The sequence below is a fragment of the Carlito syrichta genome, unplaced genomic scaffold, assembly GCF_000164805.1.
Source record: "Carlito syrichta isolate Samal-C Ts95f unplaced genomic scaffold, Tarsius_syrichta-2.0.1 Scaffold287270, whole genome shotgun sequence".
In the NCBI taxonomy this organism is placed as follows: Eukaryota; Metazoa; Chordata; class Mammalia; order Primates; family Tarsiidae; genus Carlito; species Carlito syrichta.
The window spans coordinates 1-13983 of NW_007231366.1; the positions used below are offsets into that span (position 1 = coordinate 1).

General features: G+C 39.0%; 1 pseudogene; it reads right to left on the minus strand.

The window, feature by feature from the left end:
* Positions 1-2631: 2631 nt before the first annotated feature.
* LOC103254655 lies at positions 2632-3444 on the minus strand (annotated as a pseudogene).
* Positions 3445-13983: the final 10539 nt, after the last annotated feature.

Below are 13983 nucleotides of genomic sequence, written 5' to 3' on the forward strand. Positions count from 1 at the left end.
TGAGAGATCATTCACAGAAACAAAGATATGAGTATCACATGTTCTCACTCATAAGTGGTCATTGGACAATTATTATGTACTCGAAGGAAGGAATTGGCAGTAGCGGGAACCTTTGGGAGTGGGGAGGAAGGCAGGGTAAGCAGTGGTGGGAATCTACTGGGGGAGAGGGGCACACCTCATCTGCATAATGAACATTTGGATACCTAACCCTGAATGGTGCCTCATGTCTTTAAGATAAAATTAAAAGTAAAACAAAATAAAGAAATTAAAACTCATTAGGGAAGTGCAAATCAAAACTACAATAAGATACTACCTCACATCCACTAAAATGGCTAGAATTTAAAACACATAGCATGCACTCACACACACACATACACATGTGTGAAATAGCAAGTGTTGACAAGAATACATCTAAATGGGAACCCTTCTTGTACATTGTTGGTGGGAAGGTAAAAATAGTTCAGCTGCTGTGGACAACAGTTTGGCAGTTCCTCTAATGGTTAGACATAGAGTTTTCATACTACTCAACAATTCCACTCTCGAGTATCTGCCCAAAAAAGCGGAAAACATATGTTCACACAAAAACTGGTACAAAAATGTTTAGAGAAGCAGTATCCATAATAGCCAAAAACTGGAAACAACTCAAATGTCCAGAAATTAAGACTGGATAAACAAAAATGGTATATCCAAACAATGGAATAACTTCAACCATTAAAAGTAATAAAATACCAATACATGCTACAACATGAATGAAACTTGAAAACATTATGCTAAGTAAAAGAAGCCAAACACAAAAGGCCACATGTATGTATGATTTTATGTATATGAAAAGTCCAGGGTAGGAAAATCCGTAGAGATAATAAGTAGATTGGTGGTTGCATATGTTTGGTGGTGGAGGACTAAGAGGTTGAGGGTAATAGCTAAGGGTGTGGACTTTTTTTCTGAGTTGATGAAAATGTTCTAAAGTTGGTTGTGTTAGGAGAAGTGGGGATCAGGTGGAAGCCCAAACTTCACTTGCATGCAGCCTACTTGTGTAGATAATCCTGATTTGTACCCCATTTATCTAAAATTAAATTAAGTTAAATTAAATTGGTTGTAATGATGGATTCACTCTGTGGATATACTAGTATAGTTTAAATGGGGGGATTATATGGTGTGTAAATTATACATCAATAAATCTGTTTACAAGGGTCAGTCTGGAATTCTGAACGACGACTTTGCTTTTTTCCTTGGTCACCTTGGTTGGGCTCTGGCTATAGCAGATAAGGGTTTCCTATGAAATATTTGTGTAGCAAGAAAAAAAAATTGCTTTTTTTTCCTGGTTGTTGCCAAAGTGTTTCTTGGAGAACCAAATGAGCCTCCCTAACTTGTTGGGAATAACTTGAGATTCAGAAAGAGAAAACAAAACTAGGTAACTGCTTTTTATTGAGACTTTGAGAGCAAGGATGAACTAAGGAGAGGAGGTGGCGTTCTGTAAAAAGATGGGACAATACAACACTCTCCAACAGAAATGAGTGGGAGACTCAGGAAGCCTGATAATCAGATTTCAATTATCTGCTGAGTCACAATGTACTGTAAACCTCCCTTGCTATTACTTAAAAGTTAGCAGTAAAATTCTGTAGCCTTTTATGTGTGGTATTAAGTGTTATAAGTTTAAAAGTAGGAATTAGGTCCCTGTTGAGTTGTTTCCCTGCTGACGGTAACGGAACAGTTACCCGTGCCCTAAGTGGAGAATGAGAATTGAACAGAGACAAGTGCTATCAGTGGTCAAGGGGACATAAGCCCCTAGATTCACAGTAATCTTTCTAAAGGAAGTGACTGGGTGTTTGAATAAATCTCCTCCAGATATTAAGGGACTCTACATCATGTATACTTGAAAGGTCAGAATTCCTGGCTACAGTGTATGCTGCAGGGGTAAGACACATTTCTGACTTATGGGACTCTGACAGTGGGGGGAACAAAGAATGTGAAACAACAGAAGAGAGATAAATGGAGTCACTGAGACAGGAAGGAGCACTGTCTTCAGTAACAGGAAAACGAATAGCAGTTGATATTTATTGACAAGGAGAGGTGGTGCAGGGCAGGAGAGAGGCGCAGTTTATGGAAGCTGTCCCTGGCTGGCTCTTGAACCAAGCCCATGAAAACTGTGATACTGACACCAGAGAAGCAGAGTGTGAAGACACAATCAGGAACTCTTCAAGGAAATGCTTTTAGACAGTATGGCCTGTGTAGACTTAGATTATTCAACAGATTCTCATTTCTCGTGGACCTGAATCCCCAATTACTAGATGCTGGGAAGAAGATCCAATCATAGGGTTTCCTTCAGGCAAGCTGGGTATCTTTATAACTCTGTAAAGTAGAGAATCAAGCAGAATTGAGATTTTTCCAGAGAGGAAGACACCTAAATGGAAGGTCAGGAGGTACAACTGCCTAGCGCACTCATCTTGGTTCACAGGGATGCATGTTGTGAGATGGGTTGGGAGCAGTGCTCAAAACATACCTACTTAGAACCTGGCTATTTACTTTGTAATATGGGAAAGTTGTACTTCCCAGAAAGGCAGGGGGCCTGCCCCAGGAGGAGATCATCAGGACAGAGACATCAGTGGCAGGAAGAGAAAGTGTCTTTCTCACCTGCATCTCAAAACTGTTCTTTTGTTTCCACCACTGGGAGGTTGTCAGTTACTCCTTGTATTTTCTGGTGCTCTTTGAAGTTGGGAAGTAGTTAGAAGGTTTGTGTTTTTGGATCCTCCACCATGTCCTCAAACCCAGAAGCAAGGGCTCCAAAAAAGTAAACAAGAGACAGAAGTACCCACTGACCCCGAACATGGTCTCCAGGAAGATGGTCTTCTCACAAGGGTGGGACAGGTTACAGGTTATACTACCAAGGCAAGACTCCTGACGACATGCGAAGGAGCTGGGCATCTGGAGCCCACAGAGATGGCACTGCAACCCCAGGGCTGCCCCCTCCAGGACGAGCCGAGCCCCCAGCTCTACCACATAGGCCCCGAGTAGCTGGGGGCTTCCAGCCCCTGGGGCATCTCTGCTGCTCTCCCCACCCTGGATCAGGGTCTCCTCCTCCTCCTTCACCTGCCCCGATTCTTACCAAAGCCAGACCACATGATACAGGATGAAACTCATGTGGAAGGTGCTAGGTACTGCCATGAAGATGACCTGGAAGGCCCAGTAGCACAATGGGGAGAGGGGGTGAAAGGCATCAGAGCAGGCAGCCTTGCAGCCTGGCTGCTGGGTACGACACACAAATTCACTCTGTTCATCACCATAGACACCAGGCCCAATGGCCGCCAGCAGCATGAGGTGAAATCTCAGGACACAGGAAGCAGGAGGCACCCCAACGGGGCTGGAATGTCTCTCCTCAGCCAACAACTGCGGCAGCAACCTGCCACATATCCTGTCACTGAGTAGAGAACAGCGATCAGTGCACATGTGTTCCTCACTGTCCTTTAGAGGGAGCTCAAGTCCATTTTATCACTCCTAATCCAAGGATCTGTAAGCCTTTTTGCTTCTCTCCAAGGATCTGGTTGATCCAATTCCAAGATTCTGATTGCACCTTTTCTTTTAGTTAATGAAATCATCTGTGTAAAATAGTTACAATGAGCATGGCATGGCTCTCTGTCTTCTGCCCTCCTCCTCGGTACTGCTGGAGCAGAGACCTCTCAGGTAGGAAAGACCAGGTCCCTCTTTGCAGTTCTCTTTCCCTTTCACCCACCTTCTTTCTCTCCTTTTCCCAAAAAGGTTGCCTATTTTTATTACCGGTCCTTTGAAAACTGTTGTTTCCACCCGTGAGACTGCTCTGTCTAGTGCTACGAACAGCATCATCCTAACTAAATCAGTGCTCATACTGGGAGGGAATTTGCCTTCTCTTGCTGTCTTCTTTCTTCTGCCTCCATGCCTGTTAGTGTTCACAGGTGTGCCTGGATGGCCTCTTCCCATCAAAGTGGTCAGGTTGAGCTGCAGTCAAGGGGGATAGATGGATGGATGAGATGGACAGAGCAAGTGCTGAGACTTGCTCTAGTCTGATGCTCTTAGGCCTCACTAGTTTAGGAAAAAGAACATTTTAAAGGTTACCCAGCAGAATGTACCAGAATTAAGTGCCATGAAATCGGGGGCCAAAGTCAGAGCTGACTGGATGGAAATTCAAAATTTTATTCCCATTTGCCATTGTTCTTTGGACATACATCTCCCTCATGGAGAGGTGACCACAGTCGAGGTTTCAGAAATCTCTCCGTTTCTTGGCCAAGATACCATCATGCTTCAAGTCCAAGTTTACCACCTTTAGCAGGCTTCCTCTGTCCAGTAACTGTTTCAAACCATCTGACCCAAACCCTCATACACCTGGTTCTCTCCACTCTCAGAAGACCATGTGGTACGGTCTGAATGTTGAAGTCTCCCAAAATTCATGTGTTGGAGCCTAATAAGTAGCCCTCCCCCACTTTATCCACAAATTGACTTTTCATGGTTTCAGTTATTCATGGTCAACCAAGGTCCAAAAATATTAAATGGAAAATTCCAGAAATAAGCAAATAATAAATTTTAAACTGTGTGCCTTTCTGAGCATCATGATAAAATCTTACACCATCCCATACAGAATGTGAATAACATCTTTGTCCAGCATATTCATACTGTAGATGCTCCCTGCCCATGTGTCACTTAGTAACTGACTCTGCTGTCAGGTCAACTATCACGGTATCATGGTGTTGTGTTCAAATAACCCTATTTCACTTAAAAATGGCCTCCAAGAACAAGAGTCGTGATGCCAGCATATTGTTAAAATTGTTTTATTATTAACTATTGTTGTTAATCTCTTACTGTGCCTGATTTATAAATTAAACTTTATCAAAGGTGAGTATGTACAGGGAAATATGTAGTATACTTGGGATTTGGTACTCTTCATGGTTTCAGATATCCACTGGGGGTCTTGGAACATATTCCCCACAAAAAAAGGGAGACTACTGAACCCAAAATGGTAGTATTAAGAGATGGGCCCTTTCACAGATGTCTTAGTCCATTTTATGCTGCTATAAAAATACCTGAGACTTGGTAATATACATAACTGAGGTTTATTTGGCTTACAGTTCTTCAGGGTGATGGCACCAGCTTCTGCTCAGCTTCTGGTGAAGGCTTGGGTGCTGTGTCAAAATATGGCAGAGAAGGTCAAAGGGGAAGAGGTACCAAGCCCAAGTGGCATCCTGGCTTTATAACAACCCACTCTTAAAGGACCTAATCCAGTCTCATGAGAGTGAGAATTCATTGACTTCTGCAAGAACGGCATCAAACCAATCAAGAGGTGTCTGCTCCCATGACCTAAACGCCTCCCACTTGTTCCAACTCCCAACACAATCACTTAGGAATCAAATTTCAACATGAGATTTGGTGAGAACAAGCAAATCATATCCAAACCACAGTAGAAGGTGATCAGGTCATGATGGCAGAGACCTCATGAGTGGGATTAGTGCCTTCATAAAAGATGCTTGAAGGAGAACTTTCACTCCTTCTCACAATGTGAAGGCACACTGAATGTGCCATCTATGAGGAACGAGCCCTCACCAGACACTAGTGCCTTGACCTTGGACTTCCAAGCCTCCAGAACTGAGAAATAAATGCCTATTTTTATTAATTACCCACTCTAAGGTATTTTGTTATAGCAGCACAAACAGACTAAGACACCACACAAACTTCCCATTCCAAAGAGAAAACAGAGACTCTGATGTTAAACCTCCCTGCTACTACATTCTCTTATCTTTACTTCCTTCTTTAACATCTTAAAGAAGCAGGTGGACCTACACTCGCCCAAAGATACTCTCTCATCCATCTGTGTCCTTGGGTCTCTCCTTTCCTACTTCTTTAAGGCTTTGAATCCCCAAATTATCTTCCCTATAATACAAATGTCCCCTCGTTTTCTCTCTGACTGTGAATGTGCTTATCTCCCTTTAACTCTAATGACAATAACCTGAGTTTTCTAAGTTAACATAGCAGCAAAAGACACTTGCCTAATTTGTTTCATATCAACTTCTCAATTATGACACCCAGGAATATGCACAAAACAATTTTATATGTGCATTAGTGTTGTAAACCATACGTGAGAGCAAGTCATATGCCAAAGCTGAAGCAGAATGATCACTTCTATGTGGTCAGAGGGATAGATTGAGATGCTTCTAAGGGACAATTCTAAAGGTCTCATTTGACCAGAGAAATATGTCACCATTGGTCAACTGTAAGAGAATATATTATGAGCCACCAGGAGTCAGAGTTTGAGCCTCTACCTTCCCGCTCAATCCCTTTCGATCTCCATCATAAACTTGAAAGACTCTAAGTTATATCAGGCTGCTGAAAAATTCTTTTTTATAAAAATGGATTAAAATTCTCAGAAATCTATTTTCAGTCTCTAGAAAGATGCAAAATTGATCATGATTAAGGATGGCAGATTGAAGATAAAGATTTATCTATCTCTTGTCATGCTCAAGACTCCTCCAAAGTGAGAGTAAATTGATTTTTCAAATGTAATCTCACTACAAATAGAATAGGAGAAAGGTCACCAATAGCACAATTAAAATCCTCTTAGATGGCAATAGGACAGATTTGGAGGAAAATCAACTAAGGGTAATGGAAAACCTTCTTGGGAAATGCTTCTATAATTCAGAGTAAGAAGATAAATAATTTAGAATAATAAAAGAAATCAGAAAAAAGTATGTTTCCTGATTTGAAAATCAAGACAATAATAAAACAAAATCACTAACTTACTTATCAAGGGAAAAAGAATTTTGTGAAGTGCTTGGTGGTAATTTTAAGGTAATAAACTTTAATTTTCAGAATAGTTTTAAGTTCACAGCCAAACTTAGTGGAAAATAGACAGTTTCCATATACCACCTGTCTCTGCCTCAGCAAACTCTCACTCCCTTAAGTTTTATTTGGGGAGATAATGAGTGCCACAAAGGGCCAAAATAAAGATCCAGTTCCAACGCTCATATTAGGTTTCTCAATCTTGGCACTCTTGACATTTGAAGAACAGTAATTCTTTGTTGGGGGTGGAGGGTGCTGTCCTGTGCATTACAGGATGTTTAGCAACATCTCTGGGGTCTACCCGCTAAATGCCAACAACACACCTCTCACCTTGCACCATATTTTGTCAACCAAAATTGTCTCCAGACATTGATAAATGTCTCCTGGTGAGCAAATTCACTTCTGATTGAGAAACGCTGCCTTCCAGTAGCACATCACTTCTCCTCTCTTGGCCTCAGTTATAAACTATGTAAAGCAAGTTGCCTGTACAAGAGTATCTCAAAGGGCTTTTTTTGCCCTCCATTTGATGAGCCATGGTATCAGCCCATCTGCCAGGTTGGCTGCACATTCCCCCTCAGCCAGTCTCATCCGTGAGGGTGCCCGCTGCCCTGCCCCATGTCACAAGTCTACAGGGTCACTAGGTTTAGGGAAGGCAGCCCCAGGGCTTTGAGGGTTTCTGACCTAGCTCTCTTGGAGAGTCATTGGATTAAATGCTGATGTGGTAAATTCTCAAGTCTTCCTCTCACCCTTATCTTCTTTCAAAGTGTGTGCTCTGCATCTTCTAAACATGTGTTCAACACATCTTCAGCAGACCTGGAACTTAACGCAAGGCACATCTGACATATTCCAAGTGTCCAGGATTCTAGTCGTTTCCAGAATCCCCAGCTGTTTCCTTTCTCATTCTTTCTCCTCCATTCCCACCTCAGGCCTATGACCAGACACCCAAATGTCTTCCCAGAGACTCTCAGAACTGAGTTGGGGTCTCCAGAGCTCCCCTAAGAGCTTTGGGGGCTTGGGAGGGAGAGAGAGGCAACAGCAGAATAAGAGGACTTGCGTGTGGACCCCTTGATTTGGAGCTCCTGTATCTAATCCTAAGCAACCTTCCTTGACATTCCCCCTCAGCTGTTATTGCGAAAGCAATGCTTATCTCACATCCATTCAGGACCTCCTGAAGGATTCAAAGAAAATTGTGCTCCATTTCTCAAACTCTACATACCGAAGAGAACCTCCAATACAACAGTCCCCTTGTCACTCACCCATACCTTCCTGGCACCCTGTGGTCTCCTCCATCTTGTCCAGCCATCCCCAGGCTACCTGTCTCTTTCTCTGACACCCACATTCTCTTCCCATGAACAAGTTTGCAGCTTTGCCCCACAGAAGATGGGGCCCCAAGGCCAAACTTCAGGGCCTAGGGAGCTGAGGCCAAGAGGGAAGAGGAGATGCTACCAAAGTCTCAGCTCAGCATTGTTGAGAAAACTCAGCTGAAGGGACACCCTGCTTCAGTAGAGTAGAGAAATCACTTGCAGATAAAGTCATCTGGGAGTTAGCAGAACAGGAGTCCTGTCAGGTTTTAGTCAGTGAATCAACATCTATGAGCTTAAGAGTTGATAAAGAAAGGAAAGCCCAAGTTTGGGAGGAATTTTCAAATACCCTAACAGATTTGTTTAAAAAATTCCATCATGATTTTGGTAAGCATCTCTCTCTGGAGAAAAATGCCAGGATTCTGTTGGCGGCAGAATCTCTCTCATGGAGTTAAAGTGTAAGGGAGGGAATGAATGTCCAGTGGGGAGTGTGGGAACTAGCGATTGAGACCTAGGCTTGTTGCTCCATCTCACCCATGTGGGTATCATCCTAGGTAGACTTTTACTCTTCTTTTTTTAAAATTTAAAAATGTGAGGTACAATTCAGGGTTAGGTATACAAATGTTCATTATGCAGGTACCCTTGTTGATGAGATGTGCCCCTCCCTTCCTTTGTAGTTTTCCTCAACTGCCAATCCCTTTCTTAAAGTATTATGATAATTGTTCAAGGTCTACTTATGAGTGAGAACATATAGTACTCTGTTCTTTGTTTCTGTGTTAAATCACTGAGTATAATAGACTCTGAATCCATCCAAGTTGCTGTGAAAACCATATATTTGTCCTTCCTTATGGCTGCATCATATTCCATTATGTATGTACCACATTTTTTTATACAGTCCAGCTTCAATGGGCAGCCATGGTTTGTTCTATGTTTTTGCTATTGTGAATAGAGCTGAAACAAACATGCGTGTGCAGGTATCTCTTTTTGTAGAATGATTTGAGTTAGCCAACATTTTTTTACTGAAATTCCTAAAGCTGGTGAGAATGTGATATAACACATTTTCATGTGATAGAACATGCATGCATTGATATATATTGGTATATATGTTTGCCAGTTTTAAGGCAATTTGACCCAGTTCTTTGGTGAAAACCTGAGAAATAGCTATGAGCCTTAATTATGAGCCTTAATTATGTTCATATTCATTGAGTCAATCACTTCAAAGTAGATGCTGTGGTGTATAACTGTTGTGAATGCTCTAAATTCTTTCTTTGGGGAATATAGAGTGATATTTACACTTGAATACATACACACTGTGTGTTTAAGTTAGCATTAAAATATTAAGATATTTTGATCTTCTATAACTCATGTTTTCCTTTTTTTTATGGACTGAGAGAGGTAATTTAAAGTTTCCTTTTATCAGAGTATTCCTATGTATTTGTCCTTGTATCACCTATATTTTATGATGAATATTATTACTACATTTTTGCATAGATATTCATAATTCCCATTCATTATAAATTGCACTCCTTAAAATGATAAACTTCTTTACTTTGTTTAATACAGCCTAGTTTGATATTAACAGTCTAACACCTGTTTTGTGTTTTGTTTTTGCCTGGTAAATCTGTTTTCAGTCTTTTTGAGACACTTGTTATGTTGAGCCTAAGTCTAAGTTTTTAAATTTATAAGACCTGTCATTATTTTGTAGTATTCTTTCAGTTTCTATAGTTTTTGAAAACATTTTATCATGTGGTCTGTGTTCATTGTTTGGGTGTGTGTCTCTTCTGAAAACTCAGAAGACTGTCTAACCTGAACTTTACATAATACCTTTATCTCTATTTCCATGGACAATATCTCTTAACCTCCACTGCAAGCAACTATACTTCCTTTGTCTATATACCCAATTCAGTTGGTGATAGTATCATTTATAGACCTACTTACATGCCAACTGCCTGATTTATAGGCTTTACCTTGCTATTGCCTCACTCATTACCCCTTCTCTCTCTCCCACCAACAGCTTTTGTTGGTCATGTTATTTTTACAGGATTCATAACTCATATTTGATACTGCGACCATAATCTTCATGTTACCATGGTTACTTCTATAATGTGTGACCATCAATATTTTTGCTGTAATTTTTCTTTTGATTGACTGAAGTTTGTACCCCAATTTTTAAAAAAAAGAAGAGCCCAAGGAAACAAATGTTCTGAGTTCACACATTCAAATTTTGTTCCTATTACCTTTATACCTGACTTAAAATTCAAAGTAAAATGATTGTTATCACACTTTACAATCTGGACAGGCAAGCTAATTCCAACATCTCCTTCCATTAATCTGCTGACTAGTCTTGAGATTTAGGAAGCAGCACCCTTATCCCTTTCTCTTGAGAAGAACTCACACCACACCTCTCTTTAAAGATAACTTCTCTCCAAAGTTAATCCTCTCTCCCTGTAGTTTCCAATAATTCTGCCATTTTATACAACTTTGATGGGAGTGTAAGGTTTAAGAGTAGTATAACTGTTATTTTGTTTGTTTGTTTTTCCTTTGAAATGCTGCATCTCAGACTAGCAAATCATTTTGGAGTGTCATACGTGTTGTATTTTCTAAACAATGCATCGTGAAATCCTAGTCAAAATGTTCAGTTTAACATCTTGTTTTAAAATGTTATTCAGTGCTTAATAAATGATTAATATTCTAAGTGACATATAGGTATTAACTCACCCCTTGAAACACCCTTAAGATATAAACTGTTATCACCTCTTATAGAGGAGAGAAAGAATAGAAAGGCTAAGTCACATATTCAAGTTTGACCAGCTAGTAAGTAGAGCAGTTGGGATCTGAACAGGGAATCTGACTGCAGATGGCAAATCTTTAAACATCACGATACTGCTAGCCTACCCATTATTCAAATTACCTGCCTTTAAAGAGCTTCTAATCATAAACCTTTTAAAAGTTTTAATTGAAATTGTTATTTAATATCCTTAAGTAAATGAATATTCTCTGCTTACATGCTTCATATCTTATTGGCTAACACCACAATCCATTCTATATTCCAACCCCCAAATTGGATGTTATTACTGACAACTTTTCCTTCACTGACTACATCTTATCAATCTACTTGTTGTATAACTTATGCTCCTTAAATTAAGAACAAACCTTAATTTAAGACTGAATTACTGAAATATCACACTAGTGTCTCTGATTTTTGACATGTTTATTTCTAATCCATTCTTTACATGACAGGCATAATATTTAACTCAGTTTTTGTTTAGATTTGCCCCATGTTTACTGGTTTATTTGCTCAGTGTTTCTTCTTGAATTGCATGCCTTCCTTCTGGGATAATTTTTCTTCCTTTTAAAGTTTTAAACCATCTCAACCATTTTAAGTGTGCAGTCCAGTAGTGCTAAGTATATTCACATTGTTGTGCAACAGATCTCCATAACTTTGTTATATTGCAAAATTGAAACTATTTATTAGGTAACTTCCTTAGCCCCTGGTAACCACCAGTCTACATTCTGTTTCTATGAATTTGACTACTTTAGATACCTCATATCAATGAATTATACAGCACTTATTTTTTGTGTCAGGTTTACTACACTTAGCATAATGACCTCAAGATTCAGCCATGTTGTGGTGTGTAATCATGTTCTTACATTTTAAGGATGAATACATAGTTCATTGTATATAAATACCACATTTTGCTCATCTGTTTCTTGATGGAAGTTTAGGTTGCTTCCACCTTTGACTATTGTAAATATTGCCACTATGAACATGGGTGTGCCAAATTTTATTAAATAATACAACCTTCAGTAACTATTTCATAGAGGATATTTTAAGGGTAAACTCTCTCAATTCCCTTTGGTCTTAAAGTGCTCTAATTTCATCCTCAATGTTGAATTGTCATTTAGTTGAGTATAGAATTCCAACTTGAGTTATTTTCCCTCAGAACATTAAATATATTTAATTACCTTCTATTATCTACTGGCTTTATAGCCTGATTATCAATCTGACTGACAATCCTTTGTGCAATTGCCACTTATGTCTCTTATTACATTTACAGTTTTTACTTTTGGCAACCACCTTGGGACCGCTCTCACTGTGGGAGCTTTTCTATCCTCTCAATAAATCCTGCTTTCTAAAAAAAAGATATTTTCTTTTAAAAAATTTTTATTATAAAGATGTGGGGTACAGATATTTTCAGCAAATAGTAAATTTGATAAGGAGTTCTCTCAATAGACACAAATGTATGAACAAAATTAAGCATCTGAAATTCAAATTAATAAACACTTCTCAAAAGAAGATACACAAGCAACCAACAGATACATGAAAAAATGCTCAGCCTCACTAATCATCAAAGAATTGCAAATCAAAACCACATTGAGATACCACTTATCCCTAGTAAGAATGGTCATGATTAATAAAACAAAAAACAACAGATGCTGGCAAGAATGTGGAGAAAAGGAAATTCTTCTACACTATCGGTGGGAGTGCAAACTAGTTCAAACTCTATGGAAAACAGTGTAGCAATTTCTAAAAGAACTAGAAATTGATTTTCCATATGACCCAGCAGCCCCTCTACTGGGAATATATCCAGAGGAACTCAAATCATACTACAAAAAGGATGGCTGCACATGCACGTTTATTGCAGCACAATTCACAATAGCAAAAACATGGAAACAACCATGCTGTCCATTGAAACTGGACTGGATTAAAAAAAAAACGTGGTACATATGCACAGTGGAATATTATGCAACCATAAAGAAGGACAAAATTATGGACTTCACTGTAACTTGGATGGATTTGGAGTTTATAATACTCAGTGATCCATCACAGAAACAAAAAACTGAGTACCATAAGTACACCTATTATAAATGGACCCTGCACACCTATTATAGCACTACAAAAAAGGATTAGCAGTAGCAGGCCACTGCCAGGGAAGGGAGGGTAGCACATAACATCAATAGGGGTGACTGATGCTAATCCAGGTGAAGGGACATCCAATGGCAGGCCCAAACTTCACCTGTACCTAAACTACTTATGTACCCAATCCTGACTTGTACCTCACAGCTTTAAAAAATTATTTTAAAAAAATGTTTTCAAATGATTTTAAGCATGGTCTTAACTTCTTGCTTTGGTCAGCTATCAAAAAGCTTTTACTTTTGCACAAAATGGAAAACCATTTTTAGATGAATTATTTCAATCATGGAAATTTTGTTAGAAAATTGTAAGAAAAAGACTTTAAAAAGATATTTCACTAAAGTGATTTGATGCCAAACAATTACCCATAGGATTCAAGACCTTTCTAACAATATCAACAATTACTTGTTTCAAATTTTTTAAATTACAAGGATCTTTCTTTAAGATGTGATATGGAAGATACTGCCCAACTAATATTTTGTGAACATTTTGTCTCAATCTGCTTCTAATTTTACAAATAAATGTTGTCCTTTCATGGTCCAAAAGGTCAAATTTGTGGCATAGACATTTAGTAATCTTTTACAACTATCAAAGAAGAATTTTAGCTAGAAATGAAAAAAAATGCGTATTCTATCATGATGGGCAGTGCTCTAGACTGACAGTTCCTTTTTGCTTCGTCCCACATATTGCAAACATTTGTGTTCAGTTTTCTGGAGTATACTTAAAAAGAAGTGTCATAAATACAGTTGATAAAATAATTGAGTATATAAGTGCAAATTTTATAAGTCTTCATCTGTTTATGGAACTGTTGAAAGAAATAGAAGACAAATTTGATAATCTTGAGTTATTTACCAATGCTTGTTGGATGAGGTGTGGAAGAGTTTTATGAAGATTTACTGTCCTGAAAACTCCAACACAAGATTTTCTTCGAAGAAAAGAAATGCTTGCCCATGTTCGATAATCTAAAAC